Here is a 25,979-nt window from a genome sequence, read left to right on the forward strand (position 1 = left end):
TTTCTTTCTTTCTTTCTTTCTTTCTTTCTTTCTTTCTTTCTTTCTTTTTTTTTTATTTTGGAGCAAAATGGTGGTTTATTAAAACACAGGGACAGGACCCGTGGGAAGAAAGAGCTGCTGCACTGGGGTTGTGAGGGGTGGCTGATTATATACTATGGTTTGGGAGAGGTAAGGAAAAGGGAGGTTTCAAAAGGATTTTTGTACAGACTGACACCAAGCCGCTCCCCTTTTATTTCCATATCAGAGGGCAGGATTCCCCTTGCTTCAAGATTTCCACTTAATTGTCTGACCACATAATTTTACTTGGCCTACAACATCTACATCCTCTTAGACAAAACAGAGCCCATAAGCATATAAGTAGGCCATCAACATCTGATGTCTGACCATTTTGACCTTAGTTTTCCATTCTTCTTATAGAATATAGGAAGAAACCCATTACTCAATCAGTTAACAAGTTAGTATTCTGCCTAAGTAGAAGAAAGTCTCTAGAAAGCCAAGGACTTTGTATATTGTGTTCCCAAGTTCCCCCCACCCCCCAATCTAGAACCTGGAGCAGTGTGGGCACATTCCTGATGGTTTACAGTCATTTAACTGCCCCCCTCCCCTCATTAGAATCTCTTGGGATATCAGAGTTGAAAAACATCTAGCCTAAAGGTGATGCATGGAATAAAATAATATTTTCTCATTTTGCTGGCTAAGCAGGCAGGTTTTGGTGTGCTAACTCTTCTCCCAAGATTCATTGGCCCTCTACTTGTATTCTTCAGTAGGTGAAGGAATTTCTCCATAAATCCTGCCTACACAGTGGTCTGATTGTTGAAGGATACCGCATTTGTTTCCTAGGGCTTCTATGACAAAGTACCACAGGCCGGGTGGCTTAAAACAGCAGACGTTTATTCTTTCATAGTTCTGGGGGCCAGAAATCTGAAATCAAGGTGTCAGTAAGGCCATGCTTCCTCTAAGACTCTGGGTAGAATCCTTTCTTGTCTCTGGTAGCTTCTGATGATGGCCACTGATCCTTGGCATCCTGGCCTTGCAGCTGTATCACTTCAGTCTCTGCCTCTGTCCCCACATGGTGTTCTCCCTGTGTCTTGGTCTTCTTAAAATGGCACAAGTTCTATTGGATGAGGACCCATCCTAATGACTTCATCTTAACTTGATTTTATCTGCAAATTCCTAATTTCCAAAGAGTGTCACATTCTCAGGTTTAGGGTTCAGGACTTGGGCATATTTTTCAGAGAGGATACAAGTTCAACCCATACCTGGGCCTTAGCTTCCCCTCTGTTATAGGCAGGTTCATGTGCAAGTAAGCACACGGCCATACAAGGCCAAGCCTTGCCTCCTGCAGAGGTGATGCCCAGAAGATGGGCTTGACCAGGAGGTCTGAGAGTGACTTCTGACTCTGGGCTGACTAGCCATCTGACCTTGAGCAGGCCACATGTTAATCCCAGTGTTGAACAGACAAGGAAACTGAGGTTTTGAGTGTTTATCTAGCTGACTAAACTCACGAGGAAGTTGTGAGGATGGGATGAAACACACTCTGAAAATAAATTGTAAAACCTGGAAAGCTGAAAATGTGAGGGGATATCCTCATTATCCAGGCTGCTGTGGCCTTTATGGTGAGAAGGTAGAACCAGGAATGTTGGGATTTGCTGAGTTACAGTTAATCTTCACCCCTTTCCAATTTCTTCCAGAATCCAGAGGTTTTCCACAGAATCCCAGGAAAGCTTTTCTAAAAGCCCTCTCTCCTTAATCATTATTTCTGGCTGGATTTCCAAGAATATTCCACCTTCATGTCTTAGATGCATAGACATGGAAACAAGAAGGGCTTTTAGTTTTATCTCTGAGAGATGCACTGAAGTCAGAATGAGGTGGTTTTTCAAGCTCCAATCCTAGAACTTTGGGGGTAGTTCATAGTTCAACACAATGAAATAGAAACCAATCCCTCTTGTCTACACTCACCTGTCATCCTCTATTGCACTTGTCACTCTGCAACTAGAGTGATCTTTCTCAAAGGTAAATCTGATTATGTAATGCATGCTGAAAAGTCATTGATGGATCCCTATGACTTACTGGGTAAAATATGCAATCTTTGTCATGACTTGTGGCCCTTCCACAGTGTGGCCTCCCTCTGCCCTTGAGCCACATCTCTCCCCATGGACCTCCAGCTTATCCATGATGATCTCTTTGCCGTCCTCTGGCTATGCCAAGTTCTCACCCCTCTTTTCCATTTTATATCCTCATCTTTCAGTTAGAGAAAAACAAATAAAACACAGTAATTAATGCTTGATATTTTACCAGCAGGGATGGGCCATGGTTCCATTTAGCATGGAGAGTTTGTGAATTTAAACGCTAGGTTTTGATTGTTGGTCACTTTCAATCCCCTTCTCCCTATTCTTTCCCACACGAAGGAGATGTTACACGCTGTGAGGTCTCAGGGATCCTTCTACTTTCTGTGGCTATTGCTGTGCTGTTGTTGTTGTCAGATATCCATCAGATTAGAGTCCAGATTACGTGGAACTGGGAGAATGAAGAGTGCACACCTCTGTGTGAACACCCACACAACTACAACAAATCATCATAAGTGACAGCAGCAGCCCCAATCTGAATTTTCAACCTTCATGGTGCCTCCCTTCCTCCCTTCCTCTATTACTGCATCTCATCATCCTCCTTTTTTCCACCACCGCCCCACTTCAGCCTTCACCATGTCACAGATGGCCCACTCACTGCAAGAGTCTCCTCCAGGTCTTCCCAGAACACTCTGAAATGACCTCTGCTTTAGGACAGTACTTTTCTCCTTTCTCTTTTCCTCCTCAAGCACTCGGGTTCTTTGGAAATCCTTATTTCTTTTGCAACATTCCCATGAACACCACCACATCCAAATTCAAATAACAAACAAACAAAATCAGAAAACACTGTAAAGAGGGGGCAAATAGGCACTCTATCTATCCATCCTATACCCTTACTCATAGTCAGTCTCTTAACTCAAGTAGCTACTGTAATGCTCCCTCCCCACTCTTCCTCCTCCCCCCCAAAAAGAATTACTTGTTTGGGTCCCAGCCCCAGGCTTTTGCCTTTCCTCAGATAAAACCCCAAGCATCCAAATATTTCTACCACAGTCTGTGCCTGGCTATACTCAGATCAGTTGTGTACTCTATTAAATAGATGGGGACAAATAGCTTTGATTTACACAAAGCACAAACACACACTGAAGACATTTCTACACCTCTCCCTTAGATCAGTCTGAATTAACAAGGCATGAGCAAGCAGGCTAACCTCACCCAGAACCTCAGGGTAGAACAGGCAGGAGATAACTGGGGTGTCATAATCCTAAACCTTTGATTAGTGGATTGCCCTGTGGATCCTCATTCCCTTATACTTTGATGTGAGTGAAGCTTTCAGCTATGACTCAGCCTGGGAGAGGGTGGGGGTGCCCAAGCAAATCTGCCACCAAGGGGGTGCCACAAAGTAGCACAAACCTGTCTTCTCAATAGTTGCACCCTGAGAAATTCAATTATCACTCTCAGACACACAGCCCAGAGACACTCACAGGTCTCCAGGAAGGTGTCAGTAATAGGGAAAAGAAAAAGGAAATAAAGAAAAACAACAACAACAACAACAAACTCCTGACCTTGCAGAGCATTTGTCTGATAGAAGCAAACTGAAAACTTGAGAAATCTCCATGAATTGGACAGAACAGAAAAGTATCCCACCCCCAAAAAATCCAAATGCATACACTTTTGTTTTGTAGAATAAGGTGGAAGATTAAAATATACAATAGAGATTTTGGCATTTGTTAGGTTCTACTAACTACATAACTGATTTGAAGTGAGTTTTTTAACCTCTCTGAGCTTTGTTTCATCCCTATATGCAACCCTAATACATACTCAGAGACCCATGTGATGCAGTCTGAGAAGTGTCAGATTTAAGAAGCGACATCCCCAAATTAAAAGTAATAAAGATGAAATCCCATTTATTATTCATGGCTCTCTGAAGACATTAAAGGGAGTGGAATACATGGTTCTCAAAAACACTTGTTCAAATTCTTTTTCCTCTCCAGCACTTTCCTGTCATGGCTGCTCTGGCTCTGGTCTCTGGGGAAATAAAAGTTTTTTTCCTTTCACTCCCTACTCACATAGCTTTCTGTCATCCTCCCTTCCTATCCTCCAAGTACTATACTATTTATATCAACTTATCTTTTCTCCCAGAAAAAAACTGAAAAACAAAAAAACAACTTTCCTCTTGTTAGAGCATAGGAGGTGGAAATCAGACTAGCATTTACAGGATTATTCTTAGTGAGGTTGGGGAAGGAATCGGTGTGTAAACAATCCTACATGATTGATTTTTTTGTCCTTGTATTATTGTTTGTCCCATAACTATAAATATGAGACTTCTGATCTCTCCTTGCTTACCTCACACATTTGTTATGTAGATCAAATAAAATATTGTATATTCCTTTGGAACTATAAATCAGCATCATCATATACAGTATTTTAATGTGAACCCATGTAAAAGGTTGCATGCGATTTCCCTTTCTTGAGTATTCACAGAACAATATAGGGAGAGGAAAAGAGTCTCTCCTTAAAATAACCATGCAAATGATCACACCTCTGAGACTATTAAGTGTATCTCTCTATTGTGAAATATGTCTTTATTTCATTTGTCCAGTTTAGTATTCCTAAGGATAAGGTTTTGTTTTTGTACTATTGTGTCTCTGTCAATGGGGGTCCTCCATTGATTAATTAACAAATTCACTTAACTAAAAATATTTATTAATGAATTAGTGATTTTCCCCCTTAAAAAAAATCCTACCATGAGTCAGATTCTGGCTGTTAAATAAATCATAGCCTTTTCCCTCAAACAGCTCACAATCTAGTAGGCAAGGTGAGAATGTGAGCAGATATTTTAAGTCATTGATTCCTGAGGGAACAAAGTCCAAGGAAAGGGATGAGGACCGAGAGCAGAGTCTATTGATGAAGCCACTGGGACAGCTGATGCCTGATGTCTAACCTAGCTCCTAGTTCTCCTGCAGGCTAACCCAGAGAGAGCCCAGCCACTGTGGTTCACGATGTTGTCTAGCCATGCCTCAGCTATGTACATGCCCTCTTCCCTTTCCCACATCTTACAAAAGAATGAAAAAGACAGGTCATGCTCTCAGCTTCCCTTGCAGTTAGAGGTGTCCATGGAACCCGACACTAGTACATGGGGAAGTCTTTGAGGAGCTTTGGGAAAATTTTTCTCCCCTGATAATATGAAAGAGAAGCAGGAAAGGGGGGAAGAGATAAAAAGCATTTGCACAGCAAAGGAAACAAGCAGCAAAATGAAAAGTCAACCTATGGGATGGAAGAAAATATTTGTAAATCCTATATCGGCTAAGGGATTAATATAACAAATACATAAGGAACTCTTACAACTCAATAGCAAAACAATCACATATAACACAATTAAAAAGAGACAAAGGAGCTGAATAGGCACTTCTCCAAAGAAGACATACAAATGGTCAACGAGTATATGAAAAGTTGATCAATATCACTCATCATCAGGGAAATGTAAATGAAAACCACAATGAGATACCACCTTATACCTTTTAGGGTGGCTATTATTAAATAAAACAAAACACAAAAAACCCCCAAAAGATAACAAGTGTTGGCAAGAATATGGAGAAATTGGAACTCTGTACACTGTTGGTGGGAATGCAGTGGTGTGGCCACTCTGGAAAACAGTGTGGAGGTTTCTCAAAAATCAAAAACAGAAGCACCATATAGCCCAGTAGTCTCACTTCTGGGTATATTTAAAAAAAAAAAGAAAAAAGAAAAAAAAAACTGAAGTCAGGATTGCAAAGCATTCACAACAGCCAAGATATAGAAACAACCTAAATGTCCATCGGTGGGTGAATGGATAAAGAAATTGTGTTATATACATATGATAAAATATTATTCAACTTGGAAAAGAAGGAAATCCTGACATATATGACAACACAGATGAAACTGAAGGACACATGCTGAGTGAAATAAGCCCGTCCCAAAAGGACAAATACTGCATGATCCCACGTATATGAAGAATCTAAAATAGTCAAACTCATATAAGCAGAGAGCAGAACTGTGGTTAGCAGGGACTGAGGAAAGGGGAATAGGGAGATATTGTTCAGAGAGTATAAAGTTTCAGTTATGCTAGGTAACTTCTAGAGATCCACAGTACAACATAATGCCTACAGTTGACAATACTGTATTGTACACTGAAAATTTGATGAAGGGAGTAGATTTCATGTTAAGTGTTCAACAAAAAGAAGAAGGAGGAGGAGGAGAAGAAGGAGGAAGAAGAAAGGGAAGAAGAAGAAGAAGAAGAAGAAGAAGAAGAAGAAAGAAGGAGAAGAACAAGAAGAAGAAGGAGAATAAGGAGAAGAACAAGAACAAGAAGAACAAGAAGAAGAAGGGGGGGAGGAGGAAGAGTAAAAATCCCTGCTCTGTACCCCTTTTGTTTATCTCTTAGCTTGAGGACATGATGTTCAATTATGCCACATCCATCTTGCAACCATAAGGTGGCAAGTTGGAGGACTTAAATCAAATGAGTTCTGGTCTTTGGTGACATAGTTGAGCCACCAAATTAACCAGGAGACCATCTATCTTAGAAGTTTACAATAAGGGTGCCTGGGTGGCTCAGTCGGTTAAGTGTTTGCCTTCAGCTCAGGTCATGATCCTGGAGTCCCGGGATCAAGTTCTACAGTGGACTCCCTGCTCAGCGGGGTGTCAGCTTCTCCCTCTGTCTTTCACCCTGCTTGTGCTCTCTCTCTCTCTCAAATAAATAAAAAAATCCTAAAAAAAGTTTACAATAAATATCCATCTTTCAGGCTATTGTTAGTACTTTTATTGTTGTGACTTGCAGCTGAATATTTCTCATAAAAAGATGCAGACTTTTAGAACTAGGGGAGACAGTAGGGTTGTTTTTAGTTTATTATTTCTTAATTAGTGGTCAACAGTTTATTGAAACAAAGATTTATTTCTCTGAGTCTTGCTTTCTGCAATTTAGCAGTCTCTCCTCTTCTTCCTCTCTCACTTCTTAGGTTTGTAATAGAAACTTTAGAACGTTTAACGGGTCTGGAATATAGATTGGGTGTGAAGTACTAATAATCCAGTTGAGATAATCCACGCTGTGTCAAAGAATAAGATGTTTTCATACAATTAAGAGAAAAAATATTTTGGGGGAGAGTATATCTTCCAGATTTTAGGCAAATAGCCTTCTGTGTGTATGTAGCAAGAACCACATTTCTCCATGTTTCACAAACCATTGGTAACACTGCCCTTGGGACCATGAGACCATCTAGGATGCTGAAGAAGAAACCTGAAAACAGAGGATGGACTCACAAAGGGCAGGCAGAGAGCAGAAAACAAGCATTTTGCAGGACCCTGTGAAAAGATGAAAAAAAGCCAAGGATAGTTTCCTTTAAAAATGCACGTGCACCCGGCCCACCTAGGTGGCTTAGTCAGTTAAATGTCTGACTCTTGATTTTGGCTCAGGTCATGATCTTAAGGCTCTGCACTGAGCATGAGAGCCAGCTTGGGATTCTCTCTCTCCCTCTCCCTTTGTACCTCCCCCCTTGCTCTCTCTCTAAAAATTAATTAAAAAATGAACGTGCACTCAAAATTTTGCATACAAAATCTGAGAAATTTCTACCTCCCTGAAGACCATCCACGAATCCCAGTTTAATATCCTCTACCAAAGTCTTCCTGAGTACTGTGAAGAAAAAAGTGGTTTGGTAGAAATATTAAATGGGGGGCGCCTGGGTGGCTCAGTCGTTAAGTGTCTGCCTTCAGCTCAGGTCATGATCCCAGGGTCCTGGGATCAAGCCCCGCATCAGGCTCCCTGCTCAGCCAGGAGCCTGCTTCTCCCTCTCCCACTCCCCCTGCTTGTGTTCCCTCTCTAGCTGTCTCTTTCTCTCTCTGTCAAATAAATAAATAAAATCTTTTTTTAAAAAAAAAAAGAAATATTAAATGGGAAGGGGGTCATCTTCTGTAAATGGAAAGGTGAGTCCTTGCAAAGGACAGGAGAGGACCAGTAAGAGGCCATTGAGGATGATAGTGAATGAACGTGGCTAGGTTAAGGCTGTGGGACACTGGCATCATTTGAAGTCAAGACAGAGGAACTTGGGGTGTGGGAGAAGCTTGGTAGGAACCCTGAAACATACAAGAAATAGCAAGCAAGTCTCACAGAGCCATCAGATAACTCTTATTAGTGCAAATCTATGAGTGAATGTGCACAATCATGGGAGTGTGGAGACATGGACAATTTGGGGAAAGAATGAAACCTGGCTCCAGATGATGGTTGCCTTGGTTTCCAGAGTTTTCTATATTTTCAAGAGAAGCTAAGATTCTGGATGTTTATGTAAATGATGTCTCCTGATTTTTTAAAATATCATCTCAAACTTTGTACTCGGAAGGCTACTAAAATCAGCTACATCCGCATTCTTTACAACAACCAAGCGATGGAAATCACACACCCAGTGCATATACACTGGAATATTATTTAGCCATAAAAATGAGGAAATCCTGCCATGTGTGACAGCAGTGAAATAAGTCAGACATAGAAAGGCAAATACTGTATGATCTCACTTATACATGGAATGTAAAAAAAAAAAATCTCATAAAGAGATCAGATCTGTGGTTCCCAGAGGTGGGGGGAGGGCAGGAGGAACTGGAGGAAGGTGATCAAAAGATACAAACTTCCAGTTAGACGATAAAGAAGTACTGGGGTGTAACGTACAACATAATGACTATAGCTAACACTGCTGGATGATATTGAGAACTGTTAAGAGAGCAAATCCTAAGAGTTCTCATCTCAAGAAAAAATAAAAATAAATAAAGTCAGCAATGCATGTTGGGTACAGCCCACAGGCTTCCATTCTGAAGCTGCTGCATTGAGTGTGTGCAGGGTTGGGAATAATTTCAGATATTAGACCTGAAGCCTAAGGAACAGGGATGGAGAGGAAAGCACCTGGAGCGCAGTCAGGGGAATTTGGGTCCAATGCAGCCAGCTGTTGATCTGCACAGGAGAAGATAGAAGCTGATGAGCTCCCGGGCTCCTCCTGCCACCAGCTTGGACATTCTGACACCCTCCATGGCTGATCTGATGAGTGGAATATACACTCATTCGGAGTGGACACAGGTGTGTCCTGACCATTGTGAAAACACATCTGGCTGGCCCCTGAGATTCTCACACCTCATTTCCTGCTGTGGTCCATGGACTCTTAGTACCTCAGCAAAGTGGATCTTCATCTGTATTTTCTCAGGGGCCTGGGGAAGAATGGCATGGTTTTGGGGCCGAGATCATCACAAACAGCAGTTGTCTCACTTGTTTTGTGTATGGTGGGAGGATCCCAGCAGTGGTAGGTAGCAATCACTATGTGTATGTCCCACAGAGTACTGGCCAGACCCCAAACATGATAAAGTCTGCACCTGTAATTATCAACAAAACCAATGGTGGAAAAGAGCCACTCTCTCTACTAGCTAGTACAGCACAGATGTCCAGCAGCCAGGCATAACCTCACAGCCTAGAGAGGTTGATGGCACCTGTTCACTGACATTCCCTCCCAGATGACAGTATGTAGTTTCAGATGCTGGGAGCCCTGAGATAATGTTCCAGGATGATGAAAGTCTGAGCAGGACAAAAATCACAGAGAACGTTCTGCTCTTCAGGAAACTAAGGTCACATAATTTGCCGAGCTCACACAGCTAGGTAGAGACAAAGCCATGGCCAACTCATAGCAACTCAAGAAGCCAGAATTAAAATAAAAGGATAAACAGTAAAAAAAAAAAAAAAAAAAGTCACGAGAACATATTCAGCCTCTGATACACAGAAGAAATAATAAATACATACCAGTAACCAGAAAAGTATCACTGAAATGTGAACTTTTCAGAGTGAGTCTTTGTTAGAGAAAGCACTCATTGTGTAAGACTTGATATGTTTGCTAAAAGTTCATTTGCAAAGTCATGGCCACAATATGTACATTACATACTTAATCTTTGTTTGAATCCTAGTTCTAATTAATAAAAATTACATCACATGAAAAATTGATTTAATCCTTAGCATTTTGCATTGCCCTATCATTATATTAATCACATTTAAAGCACCCATTTTCAATGTCTGATTTTCTCCCTGACCTAGAGGCTTCTTGAGCACAAGAAACTGTATTTATCTTATTTGCTCTACCCTCAGTGCTAAGCCCAACAGCCAGTATATGGTATGTGCTTCATAATTATGTGATGAATAAGTTAACATATACATACATATATACACAGTTCTAACTCCCTATCCAGAGCTCCATGATGCTAGTTACAGTTCCTCCCTTAAGGAAGAATACAATTAGGGATTCAAAAGGCTGTTTTCTCCCTTGTGCCTCACCTGTGCAACATTTGAATTATTTTTGAAAACCATGGCTCCAGACTTGCACATTACATCCTGACTTGCCACCACTTCCAGGACTGGAAGAGATTTAGGGTCTCCCTTACTCCGCTTAGACCCTCCCTCAGCTGAATCATGATTACCTTTAATTACATTCTTCATTTCAACATTTACTGTATGTCTACAGTGTGCAAGGCAAGACAATCTTTTCTCCAATACCCAGATTAGGGTTAATGCTAGGTTCAGTGATTTTTTTAGCCCCAAAGTGCCTATCATATAGGTGGGCGTTTAATGAATACTTACTACTCCTTCACCAGTTTGTTTCTTGGCAGCTGGTCTATCCAGAAAGTCAAAAATGCATCCTCACTGCTGCTGCTTAGCAATTTCAGTCAGTTTCCTGATCCAAATTAGTGGGAATGGAGATGGGTCAGTAACCATTTGTGTATAACATGGCTCTGTTAAAGAGGTCAAATCTTCCCTCCAAATCATAAACCCCTGTGAGATAAAGAGGTCAGCTGTCTTTTTACACATTTTACTTTCCTGTCTCTAAGATGATGACTCTGTACAGCCACAAAGTAGACAGAGCTCCTTCTTCCTGACTCCTGCTTCTGAGCTTTCTTCTCCAAGTGGTCTTCTTGTCCAAGACCATGGTGGTTCTCAGCTACATGGGACCCTGAGGACAAGTAGGTAAGGAGGGAACTAGCCACTGCATAGCACTACATGAATTCATGTAATGGGGTATCCACTGATTAGAAGGACTTGGAATATCATGGCCATGCCCTTTGTTATGAATGTTTATGTCCCCCCAAAATGTATATGTTGAAGCCCTAACTCCCAGTGGAGTTATGGTATTTGGAAGTATGGCCTTTGAGAGGTACTTGAGTTTAGATTAGGTCATGAAGAAGGGACCTTCATGATAGAATTAGCACCCTTCTAAGAGAGAAAGGGAGAGAGATTTTGCTCTCTCCAGGACCATGCTCCAAGGGAAGGCCATGTGAAGACACAGCAAAAAGGTGGCCATCTACAAGACAGAAAGCAGGCCTTCACCAGACACCAAATCTGGCAGTGCCTTGATCTCAGACTTCCTAGCCTCCAAACCGTGAGAAATAAATGCTGCTGTGTAAGCCCCCTAGTTCATGGTATTCGGTTGTAGCAGCCCAAACTGACTAAGATAACCCTTCTATCAGTCAATTCCCTTCACAGGTGATACTCACCTTGGGCCACCCACCATACTATACCACAGCACATTCCAACAGCCCTAATTACAGCACACGCAGAGGACTCATGTTCATGGTGAAATGAGCATGCGTCAGAGAGTCCTCCATGTAGAGCCACACATCTTCCTAAGCTCCCCACTTCCATTCAGCTTGACTGTCCCCTCTGCCTAGAGTCAGAAATCAACAACGTGATGTTGGATCCATCTCAGCCTCAAATCAGGGATCCATGGAACAGCCTCAATCCTGTCCTGGCATAATTGCTGGTGTCGGCTTTCAACCCTGTTCCCCATCCTCAGCAGCAGGAGTGACAGAGCAAGGAAAATTAGAAGAGGAAGAAGCCAGCCCAGTTGGTGAGTTCCTATGTCTAGACAGGCTGATGAGTAAAAAGTGTTCCTCTTGGAGGCCCACGAACCTGGAAAATATCTTCAAAGACTAATTCTGTTTTTCCCCCTGATAAACACACATTGCCTTCCCTGAGATCCCCATCCCAGATTAAGTGGCGAAAAGAGTGCCTCCTCTTGGCACTCGGGCCTCTGCTCTGACACAGGCCCTGCCTGCCTGGCCACCCCAGGCTCTACCGCTTCCCCTCAATGAAGTCCATTCAAAGCCAAGGGCTCCAGTTGCATGGGAAGTCTCCTCATCAAGGCTGGCCTTTTAAAGGCCGGACCCCAGCAGGGCAAGATCTAAGAAGGGCCGGGATACTCTGTTCCTTGAGATTTCTCATTATATTTTTAGTGGTCCATCCTATATTGTAAAATTCACAGAATCCAGAATCCCTTGACCTCTGAGTTGTCAGGGACCTTAATATCCAGCCACCCAATTTTTCCTGCAGGATTCCACCTGCAGAAAGTCACTTCTGCTTGAAAACTTCTAGATATGGGAACTCACAGTTTTTCATTTCCTCTTTAGTCAGCTCTGTTAGAATGTTCTTCATTTTAATTGCAACAGAATGCCTATGCTTCATAGGAATTGATTCTAATGGAGTTTTAGAATCATGGATACATAGAAAACCTATAATGGAAGTTTGAAGGAATCTAATTTAGCCCCTTCATTTTCCAGGGAGCCCTTTCAATTCAGTGAGGTCCTGAGTGAAATCACAGGGAAAGTCAGGGATATAGACTGACTCAAAGCAAAGCTTTCTGACCAGGTCCAGGTGAGTAGATCACCACACCAGTAGTCCCTCTTTTCTCCTGGGATCAAATTCCACCATAATAGTTATAGCCTTTTGGGACTTAAAGTTCCTTTGTGCGGCACCTGGGTGGGTCAGTCAGTTAAGTGTCTGCCTTTGGCTCAGGTCATGACCCCAGAGTCCTGGGATCGAGCCCCGCATCGGGCTCCCTGCTCAGCAGGGAGTCTGCTTCTCCCTCTCCCTCTATCCCTCTCCCTGCTCATGCTCATTCTCTCTCTCTATCTCAAATAAATAAATAAAATCTTAAAAAATAAAGTTCCTTTGTGTGGAATATATGACTTGGAGTTGTTTCCTAATTATTATTCTGGTTAAATGTCAGATATTTTCCAAACAGAGCAAAAAGCCACAATAGAAGAACCAAGATGGGCATCAGGAGGTGGAGTGGATAAAGAAGAGAGAAAAATTTGAAGGATAAACCTCAGTGTGCTCCTGTTTAGGGTCCCACAGGGGGAGAACAGTGCCTGCTGGTCTTCCTCTAGTGTGTAGATCTGGGTCCAGTTGGGAGCAGGGTGGTGGGAATGGGGGACAAGAGAGGCAAGTCCCAGGTGGCAAATCAACAGGAAATGGCATTCCTCAATCTGTGTAGGATTCTCTAGTTAATAAGATGCTTCCCCATCCATTTTCACATTTGATCTTTATAATCGCATGGCAACATAGACCAAGGCTTACAGACATTAAACATGACTTGACCAAGTTCAGAGAACTAGTCATTGGCAGAACAGACTAGAACCAAGGCAACCAGACTCCTTGTCCAGTGGTGTTTTGTTATGACATACTACCTGGAGGAATCCCTGAACTGTAAGATAATAATAATAATAGCCAATATTTATTGAGCACTTATTATGTGCCATGCATGCTTCTGAGTGCTTTATTGATTTTGCAAGTGAGGAAGCTTAGGCACAGAGATGTTGTATAACTTGTCCAAGGATACATGGCTAGAAAGATACCAAGTAAGATTTCAAACCCATGCAGCCTAAACAAGTGCAATGTGCTGCTTCTCTGTGGGTGTCCCCAAACCAGCAGCCCAGGGCTTCAAGGGCAGAGTCCTAAAAATCTCATGCTAAGCTCAGATTTTGACCCATGAGATCACTTCTAACAATGTGCCTTGTTTGTATCTCTTGATAAAATGTTTTATCATAATAAAACTGATGATGTACCATCTTAGAAGGCACTTGGGTCTCAGTTGCATCTATAGCTGCAAATCATAAACCTGAAAAGTTAAAAAAAATTTTTCCTCTCCTCTCTTTCTTTCCCTTCTTCTTTTTCTCCCCTTCCCATTAGAGTGCAAGGAGCCAGACTTCCAACTCAAGTTCAGGAAGGAACAACCTAGGGAACAGCCTGAATGGTTTGGTCTGTTCCTCTCAATGCCCTCTAGATTCTTCCAGATCCACATGCAGGCTTTCAGGATTAAGCTGAAGTCCTTGGGAAAGTCCAGAGTTCAGATGGCCCACTGGCTCCTGCTCCAGTCTGTCATCCATGGGCCAATACCTACCAGCCTCATTACACACCAACCTCCCCTAGAGTAAAAAGCTGGGCCCTGCCCTCAATGAGCCATCAGTGGGAGAGTCTAAGACCCACATGTTTGTGGCCAAGCTTTCTCTTCAATGGGGCTTCATCCTGTACTCCAGACTGCTGTTGAGGCCAGTGGCATTTGGGCCAACACAGGCCTTTCAGATTCCAAGTATGAAAACTCAGCTCTTAGTCGTAAGTCAGTTCGCAATATGGTGAAGAGGCCAAAGGCACACCTATCAATTATGTCTCCAGAACTCAGATCTGTCCTTCCCTCTGCTTCTCACCTCCTTCAGAATTGCTTGCCTCTACTTTTTTTTTTTTTAAGATGTTATTTATTTATTTGAGACAGAGAGAATGAGAGACAGAGAGCATGAGAAGGAGGAGGGTCAGAGGGAGAAGCAGACTCCCTGCCAAGCAGGGAGCCCGATGCGGGACTCGATCCCGGGACTCCAGGATCATGACCTGAGCCGAAGGCAGTCGCTTAACCAACTGAGCCACCCAGGCGCCCTGCTTGCCTCTACTTTATCTTGGCTTTCTGTCTTGTTTTACTGCCAACGGTCTCTCTTTCCCCACTCCTAATTGCCACTTTCATAGTGATCATCTTAAAGTTCAGCTCCAGGCGTGGCATTCTGATGCTCTGTGCTCTTCTGTGGCTCCCCATTGCCTACCATCTTACTCTTAATAAATCCTTAACATGGATTTCCCTCCATAAGGTCTTTCATACTTTGACCACACCTTGCCTTTCCAGAAAGTGAACCAAACTGATTGTTGTTTTTCCCAGAGAGGGTTAGTGGCCACTGAAGGGATTTCCAGGCTCTGCAAATCAGTTAGAGCAGAAAGTGGCCTGGGTCCTTGCTTCACTTACTTAACTACCTACACTTCATCTCCTGCACCCTAAGTTTTCTGTTCATTCAGTGAAGACTTCAGGTCAGATGGACTCTGGGGTCCCTTCTGGCTCTGAAATTCTAAAGGAGTGGAGGGAGCATAAACTTAGATCTGGATCTGAAGTGTGATGGGAAGACTTATCAAGGGTAAATGACTTAGAGAGAATCCCAGAGATTCTCAACTAGGGCAGAATCTCTGGGATTCAACTAGGGCAGAACTGGGGCCAGAAGGGAAGACCTTGGGATACGTCAAAGTTGAAGGTCCTGTCTCAGTACCTTAGTGACATACTGGAGTTCCCTAGCTATTCAGTCAAACTCTGGATGAAACCTGGGTACTACTCCAGAGATTCTGATTTAATTAGTCTGGAGTGTTACCTAGTCATTGGGATTTTTAATAGCTCTGTGGATGATCCTGATGTGCCATGAAGTTTGAGAACTCAACTCTAAGTGAAGGGCAGGCCCGGAGGGGCAATGACCCAAACTTTATCAAAGGGAGATGTTGCCCACATCACAGTTCAGAATGAGACAACCTATACAGGAGATGGACCAGCACCTCCTCCAGCAGACGACCAGTATTCGCCTCACCTCCTAGGCCGACTGCACCAGGCTGGCTCAGAGAAACCTCCGGTGACAGGACTCTGTCCAGCATTACTACCGGTTCATGAATGTCGTTCCTTCCGGCATTCTGTGCCCAGGTCTGCAAGGAGCTGTTGGCCCCGCCTGAGGTGTGAAGGCTGACACTATCAACTATGATCTCAGCATACTGTATCCTCCCAGCTCACCACAAAGCCTGTTACTTTTAACTTTGCTGGCATCCGTGTGGGGGACAGGACTGAGAGGTTTCTCAGGCTGGGTGACATTTTCTTCCTACGCTGTCCTCAGTGAACTGTTGAGCAGTGGTGGAGGAGCCAGAGGATTGGTCTCTGTAATGCTCTAAGAAAGCTGGTGATCAGAGCCTGTCCTTCCTGACACACTGAGCTGCGCCCTTTCCCAGCCAAGAGTAAGAGCTGCTAGCTGGCCTCTGGAACTGAATGTGAGTGTGGGTCCAGCCAGCCGGTACTGGTCGGAGGGTGGCAGCCAACCCGGAGAGGGGAGCCAAGTGCATGCATTTTCACTGTGTGGCAAAAGTTTCATTTTAAAACCTTTGGAAAGAGATTACCATACATTTGAAAAAAAGTGAAATGGTGATAATAGCAACCTAGCACAAACTCCTGTTCCTTGTTCCTCTTTGTGACTTTTGAGCAGGCTCTTTGCCATTTTGCACCTTTATTTGGGGTAGACAAGATGTATCTGCCATTCACCCTCCACACACACTGCTCATTCTTTCCCATTCTGAGTTATATGCCCTCAGGTATATGGACTGCATCACTTGCCTCATGCTTGCTGGCTTCTGGGTAAATTTAGCTGATGAGGAGTACTGATAGGAGATCGGAGGGACAGAGCAGGGTGATACTGTGGTCTTTAATGTGACAGATGGCTGTATTCTTCTGTTAAAGACCATAATTCCTACAATACTATGTCTTCCAGTAATTACTCCCTTATTCTGTTTCTTCAAGTCTCCTGGATATGACTAGCCTGGAGGATACCACACCAGTCCTTGTCACCTTTTAAAAATCATGCTGAGGCCTCTGTAAATGGCCCCTTTCTTAAACTCTTCCTGTACTATTACACTCTCCTACTTGGACCATGAATGGTATAAGGGGAGTGTGTGTGTGTGCTTATGTGTGTTTGTCTATGTGTGCACATGTGTGTGCATTTGTGTATGTGTGTGTATGCATACGCGTGTGTGTGTCTGTGTGCATATGTGTGTGCTTGTGTGTATATGATGGTTAGGGAACACAAGCTTGCTTAGGTATGGGTAAAAATGAGCTCTCTAAGACAATTCTCTGGCTGAGGAAAAGCAGCCAGTCCTGGCACTGTCCTGTGTCCCTCCTGTCTGACCCTCCTCAATGACATGCGTGACCACTAAGAGGCTGTCCTCCAGGGCTCTTCTTTTTAAGGCTCTGTCCCAAGTAAGGACAAGAGCTCCTTTCCTCATTCCTCCAGACCATAGTTAAGACAGAATGACACTATCTGCCATTGCTATACATTAACTCACAGAAAACAAAAATGTCCTTCTAACATATTGCTTTTCTGGTCCGGCTCCTCCAAGGAGAAGATGCCAAGACAAGATAAAACATGCAAGGATTTGATGAGGGGAAATGCATCTGTGAAAGGAAATCAGGAAGGACGTGGAGAAGGCTTCAGCCTATAAAGCAAATATAATCCTGCATGAAGGAGAAAGGGAGGGAGTGCTGGGTTGAATGTCCTAGACTGCTCGGAAGTCTAAGGAAGGTTTGGCAAAGCCATCTGGGAATCACTGAGCCAAAATGAGCTGACAAAGAAGTCCTGTGACTCCTGGAAATCGATCTGCCTTAATATCCCCAGTGCACTCAATCATTAGTGGGGAGCAGCCTATGGGAGGTATGGCCTTGGAGCAAACACAGTGATGGATTTTAGAGCACAGCATCTGAGGCCTTCAGTCAATTAAGCTCCCAGGATTAGGAGGTCTGCGAGGCTCACTCTCATGGCCACCAGAACTGCATCTCAGTATCATGAAGAAGGCTATTGTCACACTGTCACAGGTCTGCTACTTTATCACGCCAAACTGTGCTATATAATTCTAAAAGATCCAGTACATACTGTTGGAGTCAATTTTCCTGCATCATGATTTCTCCTGAACTATACTGGCAAAAGGGCAGACTTTACAACAACCTCAGTCCTTACGTTAGCAATGCGTTAATACATAATACCACCTCCAGTAAGAAAACTGAAGTTCAGAGAACTGGAGCATTCATTTACCTCATGTTCCTTTCTTTTATTAAAAATCATGAATTGCCTATTATATTCTTAACACTGTGCCAGTTACTATGGCTAGCACAATAAATAAGAAATTGTTTCTGTCTCCAAGGATCTTGTTGCCTAAGAGAATGATGGAAAGACAGATCTATACATGTGCAGTAAAGTGTTACAGGATTGTAATGTCCATATAGGCTATGGGGGCCTGGGGCAAGAAAGGGGAGTGGTCAAGTCCACCAGTGAGGGTAGGCAAGCCCTCAGAGAGAAGCTGAACTGTATGCCCAGTCCTTGAGGGTCTACCAGGACAGAACCACCTGGCAGAGAGTCATGAAGACAAGCATCAAGGTGAGAAGCAGTTTGGTCTATTGAATGATCTGTAGGAGTTTGGGATGATAGGAATATGGTAAATATGTGGGGAGCAGGAAATCCTGGAAAGATTGAAGAGGGGTGAAGTTAGAGACAAGACAGGATCTATGTGGAGAAGAACATGCAAGTAAGGGGTTTGAAATATATCCATGGGGCCCTAGGTTGTAAGCTGGGAAATGGTATGATCAGATATGTAGTTAAGAAAGATTCTTCTGGGGGCATCTGGGTGGCTCAGTTGATTAAGCGTCCTACTCATGATTTTGGCTTGGGTCTTGATCTCAGGGTCATGGGATTGAGACCTGAGTCAGGCTCCATACTCAGTGCAGAGTTTGCTTGGGATTCTCTCTCCCTTTCCCTCTGTCCTTCCCCCACTGCTTTCTCTTGCTCTCTCTTAAATAAATAAATAAATCTTAAAGAGAAAAGAAAGAAAGAAAGAAAGAAAGAAAGAAAGAAAGAAAGAAAGAAAGAAAGAAAGAAAGAAAGAAAGAAAGAGAAGAAAGAAAAACTCTGGCCACAAGGTAGAGAAGGAATTGAGGGGATAGCCCTGGAGACAGGGAAGCCAGGGTGGTGGCAGCTATGACAAGCCAGCAAGAGATAAGGCCCTAGAGAACCAAAGTGAAAGCTGTGGTTCTGGAAAAGAAGGGTCATAGTCAAGAAGTGGTAGGGAGGGGCACCTGGGTGGCTCAGTCAGTTGGGTGTCTGACTCTTGATTTCAGCTCAGGTCATGATTGGGACTCTCTCAGGTCATGAGGTCAAGCCAGCCCTGGTTCAGGCTCCACTCTAGGCATGGAGTCTGCTTAAGATTTTCTCTCTTACCCTTTGCCCCTACCCCAGGTCTCTCTCTCTCTCTCAGACACACACACACACACACTTTCTATCTCTCTCTCTCTAATAAATAAATAAATCTTACAAAAAAAAAAGTGGTAGGGACCCAGCATTGACCATACCCTGAGTGATGGGATTTGAGGAGAAGGGAGGTGACGAGGAAATGAGAGTGGTAGAAGTGATGCCCTGGGCACTATGTTTTTAAAAAGAAGGAAGATACTGTATTAACTGTGGCAGCCAGAATTCTCAGAGGGTCCTCATCACTCTCACCCCCTGGTACAGACTGGAGGGGGTGTGAGATCTGTGAATATGATGGGGTTTTACTCCTGTGATTAGGTTATGTTATATGGCAAAGGTGAATGGACTTCCACAGATGCAATGAAGGCTCTTAATCAGCTGATTTTGAGTTAACAGAGAGGAAGATTATGCTGGGTGGGCCTGACCTAAGCAGATGAACTCTTTTAAAAAAGGTTTGAAAGATAGAAATGCTTTCTCTTGCTGGCCTTGAAGAAGCAAGGCACTATGAGTCTGACAGCTGCAAGGAAATGAATTCTGCCAACACCCATGTGAACTTGGAAAAGGACCCTGAGCCTCAGATGAGAACCCACCCCTGCCCAAAAATCTTGATTGCAGCCTTATAAAACCCTGAGAAGAGGACCTAGTTATGCTGTGCCTGGCTTACTGATCGATAAACTGTGAGATAATAAATAATGGATATTCACTTAAGCTGCTCCATTTGAGGTAATTTCTCACACAGCAACAGAAAGCCTGTATGCTAACAATCATCATGATCAAAATAATTTTACTGTGATATCTTTTATTATTTTCTAAGTAGATTTTATGAGCAGAAAACATTATCCAGAGGTCACTTTAAAATTAAAATAAATATTCTATTAATTAAGGTTCCACATGAAAAACTCTAGTTCTCCTTTAATCTATTACTTTCAATTTATCAATCTTATAATTCTGATTATGGAGCTAGTGAGTTTGACTATCACTTTGTAAGGAGCTTTGATGAATGTTTGGTCACAGTTACAAACTTATTAAGGAAAACATTCTGCACTGCATTGATAAATTTAATATATTTGCATTTACTTAAAAGAACTTTGATAAATTTTCTCAATTACTTAAATGATTCTTATGAATCTAATACGCTGAGCTTCTAAAAGTAGTGATGCTCAAGTTTTCTTAATTATCCAAATATAATATAAACTAAGATTTCAACCTAAACTCACATCTAAATTAATTATTCAGTTACTTATTATAAATTGGAGTTACAAGATTGATCTGTAATCCTAGTAGACCAAATTTTTTAAACATGATAAGAATATAAAATACCAAAAATGCACAGATAATCTAAATATTAAATTATTAATGATATGAACTTCACTTATTTCCAAATTTTTTGAGTTAAAAGATACGTATATGTGAAAGAAAGATGTCATCACAATTTTGGAGGGGGGTCCTTCTAGATGGTTGAGCCTGTGGCCCGTAACATTGGCCAGACCGGAAGGTCTGGAGGTGCTGATGTCCAGAGAGGTTTCTCATGGCCCCTTCTGCCAAGGGGAGCCCTTTTTACCCATCCCAAATCTTGGGCTTAATAAATTAAAGAAAGGCATTCTGACACCATCCATATCCCAGTTTTGAGTCATATCATTACCTAATTCTTCCATCTACACACAGATGAAAGTCTGCTATCGCAACCCTAGAGTCACCTATGCAGAGAATAGAGCTCGGATCAGAGATGTGACCCTCAGGTTGCTCTGCTTCTGCTCATCCTTGGCAAGAAATTCACTTGCCACCAGTACCAGCCCTTGAGGTTCCCAGGGGAGAAGGAAGGGGCCAAAGAGGAGCAAAGGAGGAGTGTTAAACCAAAGGACACTTGGTCTGGAAAAGTGCATAGGTAGCTGGGCCACTCTGTTTTTCCTTCCAGAGTTGGAAATGTAGGGGAAGCTGTATGTATTATTTGTAGACTTGCTAATAGGGCAGGTCTCATGGCTGAATTCCCAGCCAACCAGTCAGTCTTGCTCTGAGAAATATTTCCCTCCCCCTGCCCCCACTCCCTTTCCTTTTTTCCATGCAATACGGGCCAAGTTGGTACAGACACCTTGGGTGGCAAAATCCATTTGCTCTCTGACACACACCTCTCCGCCTCTCCCACTGGCAAATATTTTAGGTTTGCCAGGAGCCAAGTGAGCTTTGGGTAACCCCAGAGATGTGACTCCTTCTCAGAAAATAATCTCTGGTCTTCAAGTATGTGTGCTTGCAGTCTTGCTGGTTCAAGTGTCTGCCTCTGCCCTTCCCCCCTTCTTCTCACCCTTCATTTCAGCCTCTCTTATATAGCCTTCTCTCATCCCACCCCTCCCTTTTTTCTTCCCTTCGTTCTATTCTTCTACACCAGGATATGCATACTTATGAACAATGGTGAAGATGTGGGATAAATATGTATTAGTGCCAATAAAAATAGTTCAGCTTGTGAGCCTTTACTGCACACCAGGTACAGTGATAAGCACTAGATGTGCATGACCATTTGATCTCCAAGACAGTCTTCCTGATAGGCTGATACATGTTGTTTCTTTTTTTTTTTTTTAAGATTTTATTTATTTATTTGAGACAGAGAGAATGAGAGACAGAGAGCATGAGAGGGAGGAGGGTCAGAGGGAGAAGCAGACTCCCCGCCGAGCAGGGAGCCCGATGCGGGACTCGATCCCGGGACTCCAGGATCATGACCTGAGCCGAAGGCAGCCGCTTAACCAACTGAGCCACCCAGGCGCCCGATACATGTTGTTTCTATTTTCCATATGTGAAAACTGCAGAGCATAAGTAATTTCCCCAAAGTTAGCAAGTGCAGTTGAATCAGTTGAATCACATGTCCCAGGAGGACCGACTCTCGGATCACACTCTGAATCATTCTGCCTCAGCAACCCAAGGACAATGATCCTCTCCATTTGACTAGAAGATTTCAGTAGTATTCCCCTGACATCCTTGACCCTGGAAGCCAGGGTCTAGCCAGGTGCCCATTTTGCTGTTCCTCACCCCGAGCTTCTGAACAGACCATACCCGCTAATAGAAAATATAGCCATTATTTTATTTTGAGAAGGAGAGTGTTTATTAAAGCTACCCTACAGGGTCAAAGCTCCTCGCTATTCATGCTTGCTGATGTGTGTTAGGAACTAAGCAACCTGCTCTAGTGCTGGGTGGAGGGAAGTCATTGAAAATGTGAACAGATAGGGTGAAAGGGGGTGTGGGTGAATCTGGCGAGATTCCAGGAGTCTTGCCAGCTGGGTGGGAGTACATGGTCTACAGAGTTACAGTCTCTGTCCCTAGGAGGTATTTGTTAATCATCTGTGTATCTTAGATCTGGTGTATGGTCCCCAATGGACCATATGTGCACTCCCTCTCATGCTGACTCCAGCTTAACCGTGTCATTGGCTTTGGTCAAGAGACATCATCAAATGTGACATGGCAGAGACATGGTAAAGCCCTTGCACATGGTAGCTTTCCCTATAAACTCAGCCAACAGTAAAGAAGCCCAAGCTTTCCTGCTGGAGAAAGAGGCCACATGGAGAACTGGACAGCCCAGCCAACAGCCAGCACCAAGGCCCCGGACATTTAAGTGGAGCCATTTTGGATCCTCCAACCCCAGTGGTCTGTCCCAAGGAACACCATGTGGCAAGGAGATAAGCCATTTCACTGAGCCCTACCCAGATTCCTGATCCACAGAATAATGTGCATTAAAGCAATTGTTTTAAGTCACTAAGTTTTGGAGTGGTTTGTTTTGCAGTCATAAATAACTGATACATGATCCTCGCAAGGTATGCGCTGAATGATTGATCATTAGGTATTTTCCTACCAATTTCTTAACCATGTCCAAGGATCTCTGAGCAACATCCCTTGTGTGGCACTCTCTCCTGGGGAAGGACATGAGAGCTCATGAAATGAAAAGCAAAATAAAAAGGAACTTCCCAGTAACTCATGGTGTCGCCTGGCTCTTCCAATCAATTCATAATATCAGCATACACATTATAAACAAACGAGTCCAAATCATTTTTTGAAAAAGAGGTACCCTTTTACTTCCAGAGGCACTGAGCTGTCTGAAAGCATGGAGAGCTGCCTGTGGCTGTCCTAAGGGTCTTCGGGCCCTGCCGGAAAGAAGCGATCTTAACCTCACAAATCTGAGAGAGAGGTGTAAACAGTGGGAAAGGAGCAGCCTGTGGGTAAGAGATCCCTTGGTTTGGAAATCTCTCTGATATAAGTTTGAGATCTATATGCATGGATTGGTTGGGAGCTTGACGTTCAGGGAGGCAGTGGATTGCTTTTGGAGAAGGGAATTCAATTAATAGGACAGTATGGGAGGGTCGCCTGGGTGTCTCAGTCGCTTAAGCGTCTGTCTTCAGCTCAGGTCATGATCTCTGGGTCCTGACTGAGCCCCGCATCTGGCTCCTTGCTCAGCAGGGTGTCTGCTTCTCCCTCTCCCTATGCCCCTCCCCTCACTCATTCTCTCTCTCTCTCTCTCTCTATCTTGCTCCTGCTCTCTCTCTCAAATAGATAAATACAATCTTAAAAAAAAATAAACAAATGAATAAATAAATAAAAGGACCGTATGAGAGAGGCCCAATTACTCAGCAGGTAGCGATTCCTGCCCAGTGGATACAGTAAATGTTGCCTTATCACTGACTGAACAGTTCAGACCAGGAGCTGTATCTGAATCAGCTGTGAGGCCCAGTACCCACCACAGGCCTGGCACAGGGACCTCAGGCAGACATCTCCCTCCCACCTCTTCTTCCTGGGCTGTGAAATCGGAGGGCTGAACACGCTGGTCTCCAAGTGCCTTTTGATGCTAGCTCTCCTAGTCCTCCACAGAGGAAGGGGCAGCCTGGGTTTTCTTTTATTTGTCCTGCTGCCAAAGGCCTGCTTTCTCTCCCAGCACACTCACAGGTCAAACAGGAAAGAAGGTGGAGAGAAAAGCTCAGATTGGCCCCTTCCTCCCTGGAGACTTTCCCAGGATCAGGGCCCAGGGAGGAAGAGGCAGGACCCCACTTCAGAGCGAGGCTCACTTGCTGCTCTTTGGCTGGGACTTGTCACCAGCAGGATGACATGGGGGCTGTGGTCATCGTGGGAGAGGAAAGGAGGCAGGTGGAGCCCATCCTGGGACAGGTTGGTCACACAAATCAGCAAGCAGCTGAGATAACAAGACCTATTAAAGAAAAGAGGTACGTCAGAGGACATGGGACCAGCCAGCCCATAAGTGGGAAAAAGGGGGGGGGAGCAGACTCCAGGTTCAAAGATAAGCCTTCTGGAAAGGTGGGCGAGGACAGGAATGATAAGTCAAAATGGTGAGGCTCAGAGCCCCCATACCAAATGAAAATACTTGGAAGCACATGGCAAAAGAATGTGGGGATAAGGGATGTCACCCAGGGGTGGCAGGTCACGAACATGTGTCGACAGTGGCAGAGAAGAACAGAAGGGGGTGTGCAGGTGGGCAGATTCGAGGGCTGAAGAGAGACAGGGTGGCAGAACCGAGGTCTCTGATTTCTCTCACAGAGAGGTTCTGTGAAGATGAAGTCATGAAATTTCGGACATAATTTAAGGTCACAACCGTGATTTATACTCTGACTGGTGCTTTATGCTTTGCAGCCTATTTCATTTTATCTTTATAGTTGCTTTGGGAAATCAGAAGGGTGGGTATCATCAACCTCATTTACTGATGATGGAATGAGGTCCTGAAATGATTAAGGGTCTCGCCAAGGTCACAGAGCAGCTAGGGACCCTGGGCAGCAGAGTGCTTCACTGATCATCAGAGCACCCTCAGCTTCTGCTCCTAGATTGACCCACTAATTTGCTGCTTTTAAAAAATTACCTTGTTTTTGATATACTGAAATAAGTATATTCATGAGACTTACCATTCCTTATTACCATAATTTCTTTTTTTAAAGATTTTATTTATTTATTTGAGAGAGAGAGCATGAGCCAGGGGGGAAGGGCAGAGGGAGAAGCAGGCACCCTGCTGAGCAGGGAGCCCGACATGGGTCTCGATCCCGGGACCCCAAGACCATGACCTGAGCTGAAGGCAGACATTTTACCCACTGAACCAGCCAGGTATCCCTACCATAATTTCTTACATAATTAAAATTTGTGTGCAACATTTATATGAATAAAAACAGACTCTTGCAAAGTATTTTGAGAGAGGCCATGATATTACTCTAATTATAAGAAGAAGAGTTTGGAAAATGTCCTGTGCAATTGAAAACCAGTAGTGAAAATGAAAATTTAGTTCTTTGCTCCCACTTCCTGGAAAAGAGTCAACACATCGTTATGTGCTGGGAAAACTATTTTAATTCCAACCTATCTTCAATGTTTCCTCTTGTAAGGCATTATGAGAACAATGCTGTCCTGGAATCACAGAGATCCCTAGTTTGTTTTTAATTAGAGTGAAGTTTCTATTTATGCTCCTGAAGGAGGACTGCTGGCAGGATTTGCAGCAGAAAATGAGCTGTGGTATTCAGTGTGAGAAGGAGCTCAGAGAGTGGGTTCTACCACCACCCAACTCATCAGCAGCAGAGGAAAGGGAGAGTGAGGGCCAACAGCTGAGCCTTGGGAGTTCAGGACGGAGGCTGCCAGCAAGAGAGGGTGAAGGACAATACCCATTCGGCCCAAAGTGTTGTTGCCCACAAAGCTCTTGACAGGAGGGACAGGCTAGTTGGCACTGACCATGCAACGATGATCCAGCCCACAGAGCCAATGTCATTTCCAAAG

Source organism: Mirounga leonina, unplaced genomic scaffold (genome assembly GCF_011800145.1).
Source record: "Mirounga leonina isolate KUSES-001 unplaced genomic scaffold, KU_Mleo_1.0 Mir_151, whole genome shotgun sequence".
Classification (NCBI taxonomy): domain Eukaryota; kingdom Metazoa; phylum Chordata; class Mammalia; order Carnivora; family Phocidae; genus Mirounga; species Mirounga leonina.